Genomic DNA, 20,055 nt, shown 5'->3' with positions numbered 1-20,055 from the left:
TGGGAGGTGGTAAAATGCGAAGAGGAGAAACTCAATAATATTAGGGTTTTAGTTAAAGAAGAAATCTCAAGTCTTGCAGCGGTGGATTGGGGAGAGGTTTCCCCTGTGGGGCATATATTATTGAACCAATACAAAGAGTTCACAGGGAAAATAGGAGAGTACTTTCTTAAAAACACCCCAAGGAACTCATCGGTGGCCAATAGACCGCCGAGGGCGAACTTGTGGTATACAGCCGAATGCAGAGCCAAAAGACAGGCCATTGGTGCAGCGATAAAATTAAAGGATCAAACGGCAGTAAGGTTAGCTAGAAAGGAGTACCGTGGCTCTACTGCCCTAGCGAAGAAAAATTGGGAGGAAGAGCATTGGCAGCAGCTTAAAATTGCTGCCAGTGGAAAGAATTCCACTATTTTCTGGAAACTGATCAATCAGTTAGATCGGAGGGGTACCGATCCTATCTTAAATCATATTACAGAACAACAATGGCATGCAATTTTTTTTAAATTGTATAGCGATGTTATCGACCAAACTCCCTTGCCTCCCCCAATAGAGTGCAGTAATAGCAATCCAGATTTGAAGTTGTCCGGTAATGGAATGGAGCTGTCAGGCAATGAAATAATATTTTCTCAGCAAGAAGTTAAGGCCGCTATTTTAAATATACTTCCAGGCAAAGCGGCCGGCCCAGATGGTCTGCCCGGTGATCTTCTATTACATGATCCCATAATTTGGGCAGAGTATATAGCTAATTTAATGACTCTTGTCCAGTTAGGCCATCCCGTCCCGGAATCTTGGAAAGGGGCGGAGGTGATCACGATTTTAAAAAAGGAAATAGAGAGGACCCTGCAAACTACAGACCAATTAGTTTAATTGATACTATTCAAAAGGTAGTTGGCAGGGTCATTATAAATCGTGTTGAGACATGGCTAATGGATAATAATATTCTCACCCACTTCCAGGCGGGCTTTAGGTGGAATGTTGGGGCAATGGACCAAGTCTTCCGGTTTTGTGCGGTTTACTGGAAGTCAGTATCAATTTCCAAGCGCTGCTTGTATCTGGCTTTCATTGACCTGAAAACCGCGTTCGACGTTATCCCACGTGCCAAGTTGTGGGAGATTTTAAAAGCTATGGGGTTCCCCAGCTCCTTGTTGCAACTTGTTATCAAACTGCATGAAGACAATTATGCTAGGATACGATGGGGGCGCCAGGGTCAATTGACAGAGAGGGTACCAGTCAGCAGGGGGGTTCGGCAAGGATGTGTGATGGCGCCGACACTGTTCTCCCTCTTTATAAATGGGGTGGTGGACCATTTGATGGAGGATCCGGCAGATGCCCCCGTCCTTGCCGGGGAGAAAACCCCGCAAAAACAACAATGATGGACAGAATGTGGATCAATGTCACACATTCACCCCAGTCAAAAGATCTGGGCCCAAATCCATCGTTTTTCCACTCCACACCACCCTGGGTTAGACAATGGCGATATGCAAATCAGCGCTGACCCTGTGCCCCATGGGAACAGTCCAGTCCGAACTACAAAAGCCATGTCCTTCCCAGAACGGAAACAAGCATCCGAGGACCGGCCCGGTTTCGAGGTAACACCTCTCATCAGCCCGGCTAGCTTGCTTCCAGTGGTGTGGAGTGCCTGGGACTCACGTCTGAGCATCCCCAGTACACTTAGAGCGGTTACTGCAAAAACAACAATGATGGACAGAATGTGGATCAATGTCACACATTCACCCCAGTCAAAAGATCTGGGCCCAAATCCCGACACTTCTTTTTGCTGACGATACCCTCTTGATGTCCAAGACCCCTAAGGGCCTCCAAAAATTGCTTGACCGCTTTCTCTCTTTTGTAATGATCGTGGGCTAACAGTTAACACTCTGAAGACAAAGCTAATGGTTTTAACCCCAAACAGAAAGGTTAGGAATGTTCGTCTTACTTTGTGTGGATCCCCCTTAGAGGTTGTTAAGGAATTTGATTATCTAGGGGTGAGGCTGTCCAATAATATGAGTTGGGATTCGCAGATCTCAAAAATGGTTCTAAATCTTAAAAGGGTGTCCGGTGCAATATTGAAGAACCAGCGCCTCTCGATGAGTAGACCGGTTGCCCCCGCCTTGGTAGTCTATGAAGGGAAGGCCTTGACCTCGGCAGTGTATGGCTCCGAATTATGGGGTGCTGAAAATACTAACGCACTGGCAATGGCGGAAAATAAGTTTCTTAGAGATTTAGTCTCACTTCCAGCCTCTACCCCCTTGCTGCCCTTATTTTTTGACCTTTGCAAAAAATCGATTTCGGACAAAGTCCAGCTAAGTCCACTGCCATTCTGGGTACGTCTTAGAAGAACTGAGGAACTAGCTGGGAACGCCCGAGTGTTGGACGAGCTAATAAACCTAAATGTTTCTCACCAAATAAAGTGGCTTAACAACCTTAAGAAACTAGTAAAATCAATAGGTTTGGGGGAGTCCTGGGCGTCTCAAGCCCCCCCTGCAAAGCAAATTGTAAAGAAACTATATTGGGATTGGGTTGAGTCCAAGATCAACTGCAACTCAAATCTGGGGACCTTAACGACGAACTTTCTTAATCATAAACCATCTATGAAGTTGGAACCATTTATGGATTTTTTACAAGTAGAAAGAGATAGAACCTTGTTCTTGAAACTAAGGTATGGCAGCCTGCCCCTTAACATTTTTTTGAAAAAGTGGAAGTCTAAGAGGGCGATTGAATTAAAATGCCAATGCCCAGAAGAAATCGTTGGTCATTTTTTGTTTGCCTGTCCGGCTTATAAATCTGCTAGGACTAAATGGTTGAAACCTGTATGTAGAGAGTTGGGTGTAAAAGATCATAAGTCAGCTCTCCGTATTATTACAACCAACACTGTTTCAATGTATATCATCTGTGGGGTGGCAGAATATTTGGGGGGTGCTTGGATAATACGCTCTAGATTGTTGGATCATGTATAATCACCTTTTTTAACGGTTTTTAAACTGTTTTTACAGACGTTTATTTTTGCTATTTGCTGTTCTGGATGTAATTGTAGTACTTTGGATGGATTGTTTTTATATTTTTGTATGTTTGTACTTTTATGATAAATGTCAATCGAATAAAGTATTACAACGTCAACGATTCAGTTTTAGTAGGCCAGTAAAGAGGGTATTGACATTATCGAGTTTCAAGTACTACATTCTTGTGGTTTGTCTCTGAAATAATAATCTAATTGTCATCTATTGCTTATTAATATGGATGGTGTTGGTGATGTATTAGGTAAAGCTGAGAATCATCTTTATATTGGCGGTTAATGTTCTTTGAATTCTGGTGCAAGTGCAAGGCCCAGTTTGAAGCACAATGGAATTTGTCCATCAAATATGTATTGTTTAAATGTAAGGGTACACAATATTAAATTACATTGGCAAGTAAAAGAATTTAAGCTATGGATTAAAGGCTATTGAAATTATCTGCAAGGTTTGAAGAGTTATTCAATAGGGTAGATGCTTGGCAAATATTTCAGGCAATCTCGGGCCTAGATTTACGAGTTCCATCCAATAGGGTACATTCTGGAAAAATAAGTACTTCAGACACTGAAAAGTTGATGGAAGGAATGCTTGCAGTAGGTTTAAGCACTGGATATAGCCCGGTAAGCATACCACCGTATCATTATTTTGCCCTACGATGCCACATCAGTTATGACTCAGCCACATGCATATTAGTCCTGACCCTGCACCAATAGGTCATCCGGAACTGCCTTTCCAGATTTTCCCTGAACCAGAAAACAAGCAACCAAAGATGAGTGTTGACCTAATTAGGGCTTTTCAGTCAGATATATCTTGCTCCCAGTGGCACACTGAGCACAGAACTGATGTCTAGGCATACCCTTAAACACTTAGGGTGTTGCATCAAAAACACAAAAGGTGACTAACAGAATGCTTGCAATATTTCTAACCACTTGGAATTGCTCAGGTTAGCATTCCAACCTCTCATTATTGTGCTTACCATGACACCTAAGTGGGAACCCAGTCATATGCAAATCAGACTCAACCCTGCCTCAGTAGAACAGGCAAGCCCTATTGTGCCAACCACTTATGTAGCGCTCTAAAACATGTTCCAATTTTAGCATGAACAAAGTTTTAAAATGCCCCGTCAACTTTACATTAAAATCACTTTGCAAAGCCTTAATTTTCAATTTTATTACCCATATGTCACCACTAAGGTACGCTCTAGGTAGCCCATAGGGCAGGGTGCTGTATAATTAAAAGGTTGGACATATCTTTTTAAGTTTTACATATCCTACAGTGAGGCCTACCCCTCCCATAGGATAATGAATAAGATTCCTTATTACATTTAATACGCTTACATTTCCAATTGAGAGCAGGTAGCTACCTCATGTTTGGTGTCTATTTAATTGTAATGATAAACCCTCTTTAATGTATGGGTGAATGGAGTCCGCGGAGTTGCACTACATGGAATTCTGCAGAGATGCATAAAAGTCTGTGGAATTCTGCGGAGTTATTCAACACCCTAATTATAGGATTTAACTTTAGTAATTTCCAAAAGGTGCAGTCATTAAAACTGTCCCTAGCCTCTCGGTCCTTCCTTACCTTGTAACATTTGAAATCTGTATCCACCGTGCTCAGCCCAGCAGCATGCACATGGACAATCATCCAGACAACACTCAGTGGTGGGAATGGGATGTGTGAGTACTGACCGGTGCCTCCTGCGTAAGATCTGCGCATGTGCAAGACACAGTAACCTGAGAAACTACACTGTGTAGTGTCTCAGGTCGCTGAGTCTCGCTCATGCTCAGATGTCACGCAGTAGGCACCACCTAGGGATGGTGTTTAATGCCTGTACCTTTAAAAAATTGCAAAAGTAATCCCCAACCCAGGAGGTGATGACAAGTCCAGAGTACCACCTGCCCCTTCCCCTACTGTTGTCTACACCCTGCTCTCTCCACCAGCTTGGGTACCCCGAGAAACTGGGCATAGATCTTATTCAATGGCTGTATCTCCTGCCACCTTTTCATTGCTCATTCTTCTGAGGAAAAAGAATGCATAGCTTTTGATGCTGACAAGTGCCTCACACTTCATTACAAGGACAATAAACAGGATATCTGTTATAAAGAGTGGGAATGGATTACGTTCCGCAGGGGGACCAACATTTAGCTCGAGGGTCCGCACGTGCCTAGGAATGGGATACTGGGAGACGGCAGTTCGCACCTGCGCTGACCCATTTAATCAACAATCTTTTTTATCTGTTATCAGTGGAGCATTGTGCTGTTGAAAAGTGGAACTAGAGGCATTGATTTTTGGACCCATCCTGAAGGCATATCAGTGTGGATTCCATAAAGGGACAGTGTCTGTGATCTGGATCGGTGTTTGTCGCTGCCCTGGACACTGTTTGAGTATTTCTATTTATCTGACTAGTCGCCTGAGGATCATGCACACTCCAGCACACTCACGGCCACAGTCCTACAACACCCCTTGAATTCATTCAAGCAGTGCCCCCGCTCTGCCATGGAAGCTGCAGGGAGACATGTGGTGCATGCACTCCCTGTCCCTGGCACTGTGGCTGCTGCCTGGGTGGCTCTGTGTGCAAAGTAAGACAGTGCTTGGAAATTCCACTCAAACTTTTTTTTTAAATTGAAGCTCAGCATCATTGTCAGCGTCGATGGGAAGCATTGTAGGGGTTAGCGGATATTTTTCACACTGTGGGAGGGTGCATCAGTAGGAGGGGTGGATGGCTGCAGGGCAGAAAGTTAGGTGTGTGCCTCTTCTGGAGCACAGAAGCACCCCCACATCAGGTGTGAGCAGCTCATTTAGCCGCGTTGTTTCATTCTCTGCTGCCTGGCACTTGGGGTATAACAAGGGTGTCACTCCCCTTAGCCATGATACAGCTGCATCTGTTGCATTAATAATGTATTTGTTAGCCCGAATTCGATTGTCACTGGCAAGTATTGGCAACTTGTATTTTAATCTCAGCTTCCCCACTTGAATAAACGGTTTGCTCCTGGGCAGATTGCTTTATCTCCCTCGTGCCTCCGTTGCTTTACTAGTGGGGACTGGAATATGTCTTATGCCTGCACCGTAAATGATGCATGTACCCCGAGTCTCACTCCTCTGGCCAGCCTCACACAGATATTTATGTATCGCCTTTTAAAAAACAGAAAAAATGAGTTTTGTAAAGCACCAATCTGCTTCCAAGCTTTTACCAGTACAGGGCCCTTTCACTGTTCAGTGAGGATAATGACTGAAAAGATCCATAAACAACATGCAGCAGAGGGATGGCCATCTGGTCCCATGAAGCCAGTGAACGAAGCGTCTGATTGTTGGGTGCAGGCCCTGCCCATTGAAGAACGGGGTGCTCTTAGCGTAGTAATTTGAGTTGGGGATGCGGTCCCTAAAAAGCGAAGTTTTGAGTTTCTTACTGTGGGTGAGGGATGCCTCACAGGAGGAAGCTTTCAGATGTATTAAGTTATGCCTTAATATGTCAAGTGCAGAGGTAAGTTGCATTACCGCCACTTCTATGATCCCAGAGTGCTCTACTGTTCCAAGATTCTTGTTGACTGGTGTCAAAATGGAGTGTTCAAATAATCAAATATAGGGGTGGGGGAAAATTCCGCTACATTGCGGATTCAGAATTTTTGCCAGAACTTCGCACTGTCAACGGAGTGCGGGGTTCACCGCCCACCCTTACTTTAATGGTAAAGTCTGATTTTTTATTACAATTTTGAAAATGCCACTTTTAGAAAGTTACCAACACGAAAAATGCCAATACTGACTGACTCTTTTTACACATTCAATTTCTTGAACACTCTATTTAATAATAGTGATCACATGATTAATCTTTTCCACATTTTTCTACTCAGTTTTTACAAACATTCATCGTATACAGAAGCATATTACAACTGAATCTGACTAAAACAATTCATATAAACCCACCCAACCAAAATATACAACAATTTTTACACAAGTAAATCCGAAAAAAATCAAAAAAACTTTCAACTTTCACATCAATGATGACAGTATACACACATTGACAGTTCTGAAATGTTCTTGCACAAGGAGCAAGACACAGAAGTTGACAACAATTTCAATAACGTTACTATTTCTACATTAATGGGATACACAACCTTGCAATGCACTATTTTTCCAAATAGAGAAACACTTTCTCAGGTTTGGTATTGTTTTCCTGATTGGAATGCCTTACTTATATGCTTGTAGGATGCGATGTAGTCGATGCGTTACAAACCTGTGGCTTTATTTGAGGGTTCTCCTCTGAACTCAGTACTGGTACTCACTATAAACATAAAAATTAACAAACTCAATAACTATGACAATATTTCTAAAAATCGAGGTGATCATACGTATTACCTCCACTCCTGTATGTTTACCTTGAGTTTATCAAAGACTTTGCTGAAATTTCTTGCAAATCCTTGGTCAACTGTCCAATCGTCTGATCTAAAAATAGCAAACATGAGTCCTGATAGGTATATCACCAATAATAGTCAGTAAATAATTCATTTTCAGCTCTTCTCTATATTTTTACTACCGTTGCTACCAAGAACCATTCTGTTCACATTATGTCTCTGCTCTAGGCGATTGAATAATTAAAGAAGGAATTGCAAAAAATGTTGCCAAAGTGTTTTCCTTACTTTTGGATTTCGAATGAGGAGAAAATGCAATAAATACTGTTTTTCAATAAGGATACAAATTCACTGCAGAATTGTGGCCCAGGCTTGGCTCAGCTGCCATCTAATGAAACTTACAAAACGCACACATTTCTGTAAACTAGGGGAGTGCATGGTGGTTTGATTTGCATTGATTCCTTTATCGTTTCTTACCAGAAAGTCCTGTTTCCATTACATGTAAGGAAAGCCAATCAGAGAACTATTGATAGAGTAGTGGAAGCATTAAAACAATACAAACTGGATGTTGCACCATGTCCAACTGATCTTCTCTCTCTATCATTTAGGGAAGATTCAGAATTTTGATTGGTGTAGCTCAGCCCACTATTTACTCTTTTGTATATTTTTTTTCTGCAGCATTCCATTTATTAAAGAAAAGGATAGAGCAAGAGTACAGACTCAGCGTATTTCAGTCTCCATTACAAATATCAACAAGGACAAATAGGGAAGGGGGTAAGTACTTGTCGTGACATGACCCAGAACCCACCTGGTTTAGTGTATGCATTTTATAGTGTGTTTATTAGTATTACAATACCACTAATAACATACTACAAAGTGCTATTCACAAACCTATATGTGGAGGTCTCCATCTCCGACTCTCGTATCTTTTATAAGCGGTGATCTCTGCCTCAGCTGTGAAGAACTTCTAAGCACATGTAGATATACATTTAGTAGTAAACATGGGAGGGACAGGAGAGATTGCCTGGAAAATAGAGAATCATTTTTACTAAAGGAGAGGGGTTAAGGAACGCATATGGAGGGGCCATGGGAGAGTTAAGAATGGGGGTAAGGAATAACAAGTACTCTTGTACCAAAGAGTCTATCCATTACTGTTAACAAACTGCATTAAAGACAAAAAGAAACCAAAACTGTCATATATACTCCAGCTCAGAGCTGGAGTATGCCCAGAACTACCCATAATCTCTCACAGGTGCAGCATCACCCTCCCATAGAAAATATTTGACTTAAAATAGACCGCCTTCAGGAAATCTTGTTCAAATAAATGAATTTCTTTAAATATGTATAAACATACACATGTATTTTAATGTAAAAAAAATGTAAAATAAATTATAATTTAATATTATTGTATTAAACACAATTGTTTTTTTAAATATGTTTTTATTGGTTTTTACTTAACAGCATTCAAATAAAACCTGTAACATTAAAAGCAATTAAAGCATTTTGCTGATCTGTTTGGAATACATAAATTATATAGAAGCGTTTTGTATATGGCTATTGGGTGGCTTGTTAAATGTCCCGATAGGCTGGTCATCCTTATGGCTTTGTTGTAAAGGACCCCTTATCTTCGCCCTGTGCCTAGTTGTAAACATATAACATATACATATAACATATAAATGTTTGGCGGCTCGTTGAGGATCGGCCATCTAGCACTGTGGATGGTTATTGCTAATTTAGCTGTCTAGGGTGGTTTGTACGGGTCTAGGAAGCTGTCTAATGATGACCACATCTCTCTGTTAGGTTTTCTCCAAGGTGTGCGTCTTAATGCCATGCTGTCGGCTCCTCCTAAGAACGTTACCCAATTTAGCAACCCCTTGAAAGTGGCCTTGGTGGTGTCTTTCCACTTGGTTAGTACTGTCTTTGTTGCACTAGTCAGGAGGAAGTCGAGAAGATTTCTGTCTGCTGTGAGCTAACATTTAATTTAACATTTTTAACAACATTTTTAATTTAAAATGAAATGTAACTAAAATAAAAGAAAAATAATAATGTAAATAACTTGTTTCCATAACTTTAGTAACTTGTAATACATCTTATATAGATATAACCATATTACCTAATTTTTTAAAGAAAATATTTTAATGTAATTTATTATATGCAAATGTATTCAATTTATACTTTTTAATTTAGTCAATAATACTATAGCTTTATTTACTAAATATGTGTACATTTAAAATATGAATAAAAACATAATTTCCATTAATATTTCACTTAATTTGTTTTTAACTTTTAAATTTTCTAAATTTTCCTGTATTTTACTAAAGAGATATCACAGCCTGATTGCAAAGTTCTCCACCAAGTGTGTGAAATATCAAATATGATTGTGAATTTACTACTAGTAATGCTAACTTTTCAGTTGTATATGATGTTTTTACTGCCTCCACCTCCTGTTTCAGGTGATGTAGACATGTGCATCTACACGTTTTAGCAACATTACACTTGTAAAAAGTTTAGGTCTACAAGTCCCCACCATCTGAAACAGCGGTGTAAAATAGACTGTAAAGTTACTTACTTCTACCAGTGACTCATCAACCTTGCCTGGGTGGAGCTCTACTTTGCAGAACTCCGTGAAGTGCTGCAAAACCTCTGCCATGCTACACACAGTTCTGCAACCTGCGGACTGCAGTACGTCGCTCTGATCGTGCTGACTTTTTGCGCTGGGAGTTTGTCCCATGCTGCAAAATCAGCTCAAACTCCACCATGTAGAGCGCCAGAGGGCGCTACTTCTTTCTGCCACTCGAGTAGATTTTCTACTTGTGCATCAGCTTCCGCAACACAAGTAGGGCGACCTGCCACGACGCCGCGTGTTGACAAATCTCACCGGGTGGTAGTTTAGAGCGCAATTTTCATGCTCATGCTTGGCAACTTAATATTTGCAAGCTGCGCAAGAGGAAAAATACTTCTACGCATCACAGAGTTTTTCGGGAACTCTGCGTGAGGGTGAAGTGGGCAATACTCCGCAAACTTTATGGGCAGAGTGGGATACTTTGCCAATCTCTATTTATAAGCTTATTTGACGTTCCGCACACTTAGTACACACACATCATGTGCAAATTTACCTTTCGGATTAGTGTAGTAAATTGATACAAGCCGTAGACGCAGCCTGGTGGAAATTAATAGTAATGATTTAGAGGAAAGGAAGTGGGCAGAGAGGGAGCGTGTGAGAACAGACTTCATAGTTATATAGAATAGGTGCTACTGTATCTAGTTTAATGTCTTCTTGCTTAGGGGTAGGGAGACTATGACAACGGATGGTTAAACAAGGAGTTAGAGGTAGCTGGTCAATCAATCACACGCTTGTTAAGCGCTACTACTCAACCATGAGATGTTGTCTGTCTGAGGAGGAGAGGGAGGGCGTTACAAGCTCTGGCCGTGAGGAAGGAGAAGGAGCAGCCGCCTTATCTGGTATTTTTGGTGAGGGGGACCATGGTGTAGGCAAGGTGGGCTCATTATAGGGTTCTTTGGGGTGTGTGAAATTTGAATCTGCCGTTCAGGTATGCTGGTCCGGAATCATGGAGGGCCTTGTGAGCGTGGGTGTGTATCTTGAAGGTAACTCTAGCTTTGATGGGGAGCCAGTGGAGTCTGCGCTGATGCTGGGAGATGTGGCAGTATCTTGGCAGGTTGAGGACTAGTCTTGCAGCGGCGTTTTGATGTTTTGTAGCTTGTGTGTGAGGTTTTTGTTTATTCCGACGTAGAGTGCATTGCCGTAGTCGAGTCTGCTGGTGACCAGGGTGATTCCCAGTTTGCGTGCGTGGTCCGTGTGGGTGGGCGGATTTCTGAGGGCGGGGGCAACCAGGTGTCGTTCCATCGTCTGGGTGAGGGCCCATGATGACTACTTCTATTTTGTTGGTGTTTAGTGGAAGACAGCTGTTTTTCATCGATTTGGCGACTGCTATCATGCCTTCTCAAAAATTGTGTCTGGACGTGTTCGGTGCATTGGATAGGGAGAGGATGGGTTGGGTGTCGTCTGTGTATGACACAATGTTGAGTCCGTAAATTCTAACGATGGGGGTGGGCGGAGCCATGTAGACATTGTAGAGTGTAGTGCTGAGGGATGAACCCTGGGGGACTCCGCAGGTGATTGGTGTAGGGTCTGAGAGGAAAAGGGCAGTCCGACCCACTGCGTCCTGCCAGAGAGGAAGGAGCGGATCCAGTCAAGGTCCTTGACTTGAATACCTGCGTTGTGGAGTCTGTGTATTAGGGTGTGGTGAGAGACTGTGTTGAACACTGCTGAGAGGTCGAGGAGGATGAGGGCTGCTGTTTCTCCTTTGTCCAGTATGGTGCAGATGTCGTCTGTTGCAGCGAGGAGGGTGGTTTCCATGCTGTGGTTTTTTCTGAAGCCGGATTGGAAGGTGTTGAGGATGTTGTGCTATTCGATGATTGTGGTGAGTTGGCTGTTGATGGCTTTCTCTATAACTTTGGTTGGGAAGGGGAGCAGGGAGATGGGTCTGTAGTTTTTGAGGTCAGTGGGGTCAACTGAGTTTTTTTTTGGAGGGGGTTGATCTTGGTGTGTTTCCAGTCATCAGGGAACAATGTAGTTGCCAAGGAGAGGTTGATGGTGTGGCGGAGCATGGGTGCGATGGTGTCGGCGGCTCTGTTGAAGATGTAGTGGGGCAGGGGTCCGTGGGAGCCCCAAAGTGGATTGAGTTCATCGTCTTCAGTGTGTCTTCGGTGGTGAGGGTTGTCCAGTTGTTGATCGTTGGCTTTATCGTGTCAGGGTGGTTGGTGAGCGTTCAGTGTGTTGGTTGTCTTCGAAGTAGTCATAGATGCTCTTGATTTTTGTGGTAGCAAAAGGTGGTGAGTTTGTCACAGAGGTCTTGTGAAGATGGGATGTCGGTGGACTCCCTGGTAGGTTGGGCGAACACCTTGATGATGTTGAAGAGTTCTCCGCTGTTTTTTCTTGTTTTTCTGATGAGTTGTTGGTGGACTTTGGTGCTGCTCTAAAGTTGTTGTGGGCTGCTGGGGATTTGGTGTTCCTTCAGTCCTTTTCGAGGCGGCGGCAGATGCATCTGGACTCTCGAAGTTCTGTTGTAAACCATCTAGCTTTCTTGGCATGGGTGTTGTTATTTTTCTTGAGGGGGCGCTGTCGGTGATCCATCTGTGCAGGGTTCGGGCAGCGGCATTGGGGTAGTTTTCCGCGATTGTAGGGGTGGAGTTGCTGAGTGATGAGGTTAGCTGGTCGTCGGTAATTCTGGCCCAATTTCTTTGTGGGAGCAGGTTCTGGTGTCTGTGGATGGTTGGTGTTCTGAAGGTGAAGTGGACACATTGTTGGTCGGTCCGTGGGAATTCAGTGGTGTGGCTGAAGGTGATGGAGTTTCCTGTTGTGAAGAAGGGGTCGAGGGTGTGTCCTGCTGAGTGCGTGAGTTTGGTCACGATCTGGCGGAGTCCAATGTTGTGGAGTTTGTGCAGGAGGGATGTGGTGCCAGGTTCCAGTTGGTTGTCGAGGTGGAAGTTGAGGTCTCCCAGCAGGCTGTAGTTGGTGGGTGTGATGGCCGGCGGGGAACTGATCAGCCTTATTTGGGAGAGAAAGCACTTATCCCTTGTAAAATAGGAATAGTATTGAGCCATTACTAAATACAATCAAGAACAATTGAGGCAGGTTGGAGTCAATTGGTTATTGGGCAATCCAAAACAATGCTTTGATCCATTCCTCAGGGGAAGGTGTAAAGTGCTCACCAGTGGCATAATGAATACAGCTTAACTGCTCCTAGGGACAGCCTCAACAATCTGAGATAGTAGGTAAAGCCTATTGATGTAAAAGGTGTTATGAAGGAGAGCTATGGATGGTGATGGAGTGATCTCTGATACTGATTGTTGCCAGTTTAGACTGCGAGCCCTCCAGTATGTCTCTAGGCAAGCACAGTCCTATAAGAAGTATGAAGTAGATTGCATGGTCACTGGCCACATTTCTTCCAATAGAAATAGGTAAATCAGCAGTTTAAAAGGCAACCAGTACCAATTGTGTAAAAATTTTTAAAAAGAGAACTTCAACTTATTTATGGTCTGAAAACAAAATGGACCAGTCATTAGGAGCGATCTCTTATTTTAATGGAGCTTAAAACTTAAATCTGGAGCTAGGCTGCATTTAATTGGAGCAGAGATCAAAAATAAATACACTACGTAGGCCCACAACATTCCCACAGTAGTGTCCCCATAGAACAAGGTTTTGCATCATACGGGAATCAGATACAGCCAATCCACTTTTACCCAAAGTATTCCTCATGCTGTGCCTCAATTGTCTATACTGTTAGATCTCAGGCCCATATAGGTCATATTCCTCGGCAATGATTTAAGAACTCCATCCAGATAAATTGATCCACAGTGAGTGAACCTCAAGCAGACTGCTTTGCCCCAACCAAAATCCAAACATAATTCTAGCATTATGTTATTCGGGCACTCAGGCTGTATGCCATAAGGGGAACATGGCCTTAGTTATTAGGTTGCAAAAAGAGTAGAGGCTAGATTTGTGTGTATATACCAGGATAATGTGCAATGAGCAATGTAGAAGTGTCTTTGCAATGACTACATACTGGTAATGGCACTATTGCCAGGGTCACCCCCAAACGTTTTGTCTTCCTCCTCCCAGTTTAGCTGAATTCTTTTTTGTTGGTTTTCGGACTCTGGGCAGTTTACCACAACTAACCAGTGCTGAAGTGCATATGCTTTCTGCTTAATACAAGTCAACATTGGCTTATCCACAATTGGCATACTTAATTTACTTATAAGTCCCTAGTAAAGTACACTTCGTGTGCGAATGGCCCTTAAATTAAATGCTACTTGGGGGCATGCAACACTGATTGTACCACCCACGTTAGCAGCCCATTAAATAGGAAACATTGTTTACATCGATGTCTTTTTCACAAAATGCCTTTACAACAAAGGCCTTTTCACGATAGCGTCATGATAAAGCTTGCTATTAGAATGGAAGTAATTATTACTACTAAGCTGTCGATGACGATCCCGTTCGGAATGGCCTTAAATCCGAATACAATTTGAAACCCTTGTTTCCAACCAAATCATACACAGTTCCAAACTAGTGATTACGATGCCCAGAAAGCATTCAGACTGTCCGAATCAGTTCCGAAAGGCATTCGTACAGATCGAGCCATTCGGCGCCGATTCGTACAGCTCTATGGACACGGTTTCCAAGCGAGCAATTACGATGACAAGTTCGGACTGCCTTTCTGAACCGGGATACCTGGGGGAACACTGGGTGGTAGGAAATTTGTGTCAGCCCGGTGATCCGACAACTTTCCTACACGGAAACGTTGTTCAGCTAAATTTGAGGTTTGCCGGGGATTCTGGATAGGAAAACATTGGGGGATCCATGCAAGCCATACCTCTCTGGACTTCTCTGGGTGTCTAGTTTTCAGAAGTGTGTGGGTGTGCTAGAGTTCTCTAGATGGTCACCAAGCCCGGGGCCAAAAATCCTAGGTGACCCCCTTTGGAAAACCAGGTTGTTTTGTGTTAGATAGGTGGTCACCTGTGTTTTTCATCCCGGGCTTGCAAACATCTACGGGAACCTAAAAGCAAGCATGAGACGATATTCCACTATCCTTTTGTGACCTCTAGTGTTCAAAATCCCATGTGTGACATTGTCTGAAGTTGATTTCCAGACGGACTCTCAGCGAAAAATAAAACTGATGTCTCATGAATCATGAAGGATGACTTATTGCAGTCTCGTCATCAGAATCTTGGTCACAATTTTCAGGGAGATTGGGCAGTAGCTAGCACAGTGTAATGGGCCCTTCCTTTTTTTGGAAGCAGCAAAATAATACCTCTAATTATCCAGCTCAATCGGGATTCAAGGCGGCCTACAGCACTGAGACAGCTCTGGTTGAAATGACGGAGGCAATCCGGGAGTGTTTGGACGGTGGCGGCTGAGCGGTCCTGATTCTTCTGGACCTCTCTGCCGCGTTTGACACCGTTCCTTATGAGCTCCTCCTCGCCAGGCTGTCTGCTATTGGCATTGGTGGCTGTGCCTTGGCCTGGCTAACATCATTACTATCAGATAGGATGCAACAGGTCTGGATGCCGCCCCATGCCTCAGAGCCCAAACCACTTCTCACTGGGGTCCCCCAGGGCTCCACTCTTAGTCCCCTACTGTTCAATGTTTACATCACCCCCCCTGGTTTACCTGGCGGAACAGTACGGGGCTAAGATAATTGGTTATGCTGATGACACACAATTGCTGTTCACCTGGCCGGGCGATCATTTGGATACCACGGCAGTCCAGCTTTGCTTGTCCTCAGTCTTTCGCTGGTTGACCATGGCCCAGCTGAAATGCAAAGAGGACAAATCCGAGGCTCTCTTCTATGGCTCTTTTCCCTCCAGCTTTAAAGATTCGCTGTGGCCTCCAAACATTCCCAGCCCTAAGGTGATGGGTGGCCCGCTAAAAATCTTGGTATATGGTTTGGGGAGGATCTAAGATTTGAAGACCATATAGGGAAGCTATCGGGGACATGCTTTGCTACCCTGAGAGCGCTGCGAAGATTCTTCCCACTGCTCCCCAGAGAAGCAAAAGAGACTGTTGCCCGGGCTCTTATTTTATCAAGACTGGATTACGCGAGCGCTTTGTTCAGCGGTATCCCTGCTTATCTGGTCAAACGCTTATAGGTTATCCAGAATGCCGCTGTCCGCCTCTTGTTTAATGTTCCGAGGTGGAAGAGCATTCGCTCCCACATGTGCAGCCTTCATTGGCTGCCTGTAGCACAGTGCATTCTGTTTAAATCCCTAGTGCTCTCTTTTAGAGCAACTCACGATCAAGGGCCAGCCTACCTGAAGAAACGGTTTATCTTTTATGCCCCTTCACGCACCCTTAGATTGGCCTCCCTTTTTAAAATGACTCTTCCTCGCTTCAAGTGGTCCAGATTTGGGGGTCAGTCCATAGCCGTGGTGGCTGCCAGGGCATGGAATGCCCTTCCCCTTCACCTGCGCTCCATTTAGGGCGTGGGTCAGTTTAAGAAGAGTCTGAAAACTCATCTGTTTACCGGTGTGGCATAAGCTGGTCCCCTCTCTGTCTTTCTCTGCCTTTCTCCACCGCGCCAGGATACTCCCAAGTAATAGAGCACGCTATAAAATGGTTTATACATACATACATAGATCCTATAAACCCTGTAGATTCTGCCTCCTAATGCATTATATACCAGAGGAACAATTACAGAGTCATATATTACATAGACTTAACTTCAGAAATACTCCTCGCTGGTGACTTACACGAGGGTAGGTTGAATATGGCCTCTTCAATTTCCTCCCTGGTTGTATCCACCCCCTGTAGGACTCTACTCTCATCTCAATCCAAGGGTTAACTCAAACAGCACAGAAGACATCTTCTCCTGCTATTGAACCTGGCATTTAGGCCACAGACATTTTTTCATAGAAAGAAGCAGACAGCTCAACCACATCACGAACATGGGAAAACAGGGTCCCAGTTGCATTCTGGAAAACCACTATTGAGCACTTGTATTCTTTCTATCATAATTGTGCCACTAGCCATTTCCCCATGCCCACAGCATATTTCCTTTAGTTTTACAAGTATCTGTTCAGGGATTCCAGCTCTCATCTATATTTGTCCTTGGAGATGTTTTGGTATCACATTGACACTGAACAGCTGTTTCAAGGATTACTGCTCTTCCTTCAAACTCTGTTTTACCAGTCTTGTATCCCTCATCATCACTCCTCATCAGTTAGCCTTGTACACCACCCCAAGTGCCTGAATTGACCCCACAGATTGTTCGTTATTTGTGATATATGTAGAAAAATATGACCTAAGCATATGGTTGTCACCTTTACACCGTAGCCCACATGTGCCAATACGCTGGGGGTAACTGTGCAGCTCAAGTCAAGGCTCATCAACATAGGGCAGTCATTGGTAACACTACCCTCTGTAATATGACAGTAAGTTACCTTGGACAGGAGATCATTTTGGAGAATGACATTTTCTTTTTTGGGCTGTTATCATTTTTAAGTATAATCCCTGTCAGTGGGGTAAGGGTCGCAGCTGCTGATCTGATACTGGGTCCAACAACATGGTCCTGTAGTTTCTAGTACAAACATCAGGGTAACCTAATTTATCCTGGAGATGGTTGGGTGCCAAGTTCCATATTCCACCCACATGAACTGCTGTGTACTGAATTCTTCCATCAATCTAGACACTTTAGGAAAGAAGATAACCTTGTGCATGTTTGGAACATTCACTTTTTGAGACCTAGGATTATATGAAATATGATGGGGGGAATGTAGTTATTTGGTGGGTTTTCCCAGGCAGTCTAGGCTGTCTGATTGAAAAAAGAGATAGCATGCTACGTAACTTTGGACAAGAAGCTAAACTCCAGTGAATCATATAGGCACCAGGGGGTGAAATGCCAGTGAAGTCATGGCACAGGCATTGTATGAGGAAAAGTGACACTGAAAAGAGAAGCCTAGAGACCAGGGAAACGGGACAGGGCCAAGAAACAAAACTATGCCACTCAGGAGGGTTTCTATATGGGACATCATTTAAATACATCCACAAATATGTTGAAAGTAGGGAGATACAGCCCAAAAGAAGGTACATTGGGCTCAGTGTAGCATTCAATACCTAGAAGTATAATAAGCACCATCTGGAAACAAGCCATATACCAATACTCCCTTTATCAACAAGGTTCAAGTTATATATGAGGAGATCACCATGTCGACCCAGAGCCCTCTAAGAAGTCCTCCAAAAATTGTATGTTGAATCAGCAGTATGTACATCATGGAATAATATTAGAAATATGAATAGCGACAGGTAGAAAGTAGCTGGGGATCCCGCATTATGATAGGGTGGAGAAGATAATGTGAGCATATGAGAGGCAGGTGAGTGATAAGTTGAACAGAATTTGAAAACGGTACTCAGAGTACATCATCATGCCACTGTGTCACCCTTGAGTTGTCCCTGTCTCTGGCCAATGTTTCCAAAATCTGGTGAAGTTCTGCCCTGTTGGTAGTCCTGTGAGAAAGTTCTGGCTTGTGGTGTTTGCTGGGGAAATTCATTATCAAACATTAGGGGCCCGATTCACAGAACTAACTTAAGACAAAATCCTAAACTTACTACCATATTGGTATTCACAGAAGGCACTTAGTCATTTTGGTATTCACAGAAATTAGGAGTCCTAACTTTAGGACTCCTAAATGCCTTCTGTGAATACCGAAAGTCTTAAAGTTAGGATTTTTCTCAGTTTAGGAGTAGTAAAGTTAGGACTCCAAACTTTACTACTCCTAAACTGAAAAATATCCTAACTTTAAGACTTTGGGTATTCACAGAAGGCATTTAGGAGTCCTAAAGTTGGAGTCCTAACTTTACTACTCCTAAACTGAGTAAAATCCTAACTTTAAGACTTACGGTATTCACATAAAGCATTTAGGAGTCCTAAAGTTTGGACTCCTAACCTCTGTGAATACCGAGATGAGTAAGTGCCTACTGTGAATACCAAAATGGTAGTAAGTTTAGGATTTATTCTTAAGTTAGTTCTGTGAATCAGGCCCTAGGTAAGTCCGTGGGTAGGCATTCATTTGGAGGGACAGTGGGATACATATGTGGGACATTCAGGACAACAAAGAAGTTCTCTAGAACGCCAGGCTCCACATACTCCATATTCCACCACTCATAGAGGATAACCTGTACTGCTGGACCCACAAGTTTAGATTCAAAATGTGTCCTTTGTACTAAATAAACTAAAAACCTTTTTCATTTGATATTAGGCCTGGGTAAAACTTGCAGAGTTTTGCTCCACTGACTTCAGCGAAGTAGCAAAAAAACTCCATGAGATTCCACGGAACTCTGCGAGCAGCCGGAAGTGCTCGTCTACCTATGATAAATGGCTCTGGAGGAGGAGGCGACTGAGGCATTTGCCCCTGCGCCGGATTCCTGTTTCCCAAGTCAGCCGTCAGCTCCTCCAGCCTCCCATCAACAATATCGCCATTGATGCCGGCATCCACCCATGCAACTACCACTGATGCCCCTTCATGCTAAAACTGCCAATTTCAACACTGTGTTCTGCACCAGCTGCCACAGCTGAGCCATTAGTTGGCACATCTAAAATAAAACCAGGAGAATCTCTGGACCCGCAGACAGGACGGAGAAGGGGTGATTTGTTTGGGTAGTTGGGTGTGCCTGTGCTGGGTAGAGAGGGTGGTTTTTAAAAGGTTTATTTATATTGTTGAAAATAAAGGAAAAAATATTCTTCTGATACTTTATGTCTGAAGCATTTTTTGTGTGTTATGTTTAAATTGCACTGCTGCCTTTTGGTGCAGCCTGCTTTTTTAATCTACTGCTCGAAGTGTATGTTTACCTTTTAGTTATAGTGAGTTATACCCATGTCCTACTACCCTCTGTAACTATATAAATCACCATTCAGGGGTAGGATATGCTGCTATTGCCTATATTGCCCACAACAACCTAGATAAACAAGGAAAATCAACTTGCATGTCTGCAGTAGAAGTTAGTTACCTCAATAGATGAAGCGGTGGCTGCTACCTCTCTTAATCTACCAAACTTACTGCAGGGTTGCCAAGTGTGCCTTCTTAATGGTGGTGTTAGTAATAGCAGGCTAGTGCACTTACAGGGAATGCATCACATTCACCACAACAAGCGAAGTCCCACTCCTGTCATGAGTTTCCTGCATGGC

At 43.3% G+C, this 20,055-nt stretch overlaps 1 long non-coding RNA gene across 1 annotated transcript in view; it reads left to right on the top strand.

The window, feature by feature from the left end:
• LOC144817784 (uncharacterized) overlaps positions 1-19,560 on the top strand; it is a 417,790-nt gene extending 398,230 nt beyond the window's left edge. The window contains exons 3-4 of the long non-coding RNA XR_013606979.1: positions 8,030-8,125; positions 19,130-19,560. This is a non-coding gene — a long non-coding RNA (uncharacterized LOC144817784). The remainder of the gene's footprint in view (positions 1-8,029; positions 8,126-19,129) is intronic.
• Positions 19,561-20,055: the final 495 nt, after the last annotated feature.

The sequence above is a fragment of the Lissotriton helveticus genome, chromosome 2_1, assembly GCF_964261635.1.
Source record: "Lissotriton helveticus chromosome 2_1, aLisHel1.1, whole genome shotgun sequence".
NCBI classification, from domain to species: Eukaryota; Metazoa; Chordata; class Amphibia; order Caudata; family Salamandridae; genus Lissotriton; species Lissotriton helveticus.
Note: the sequence above shows the minus strand (reverse complement) of the source record. Positions and strands in the feature narration are given on the sequence as shown.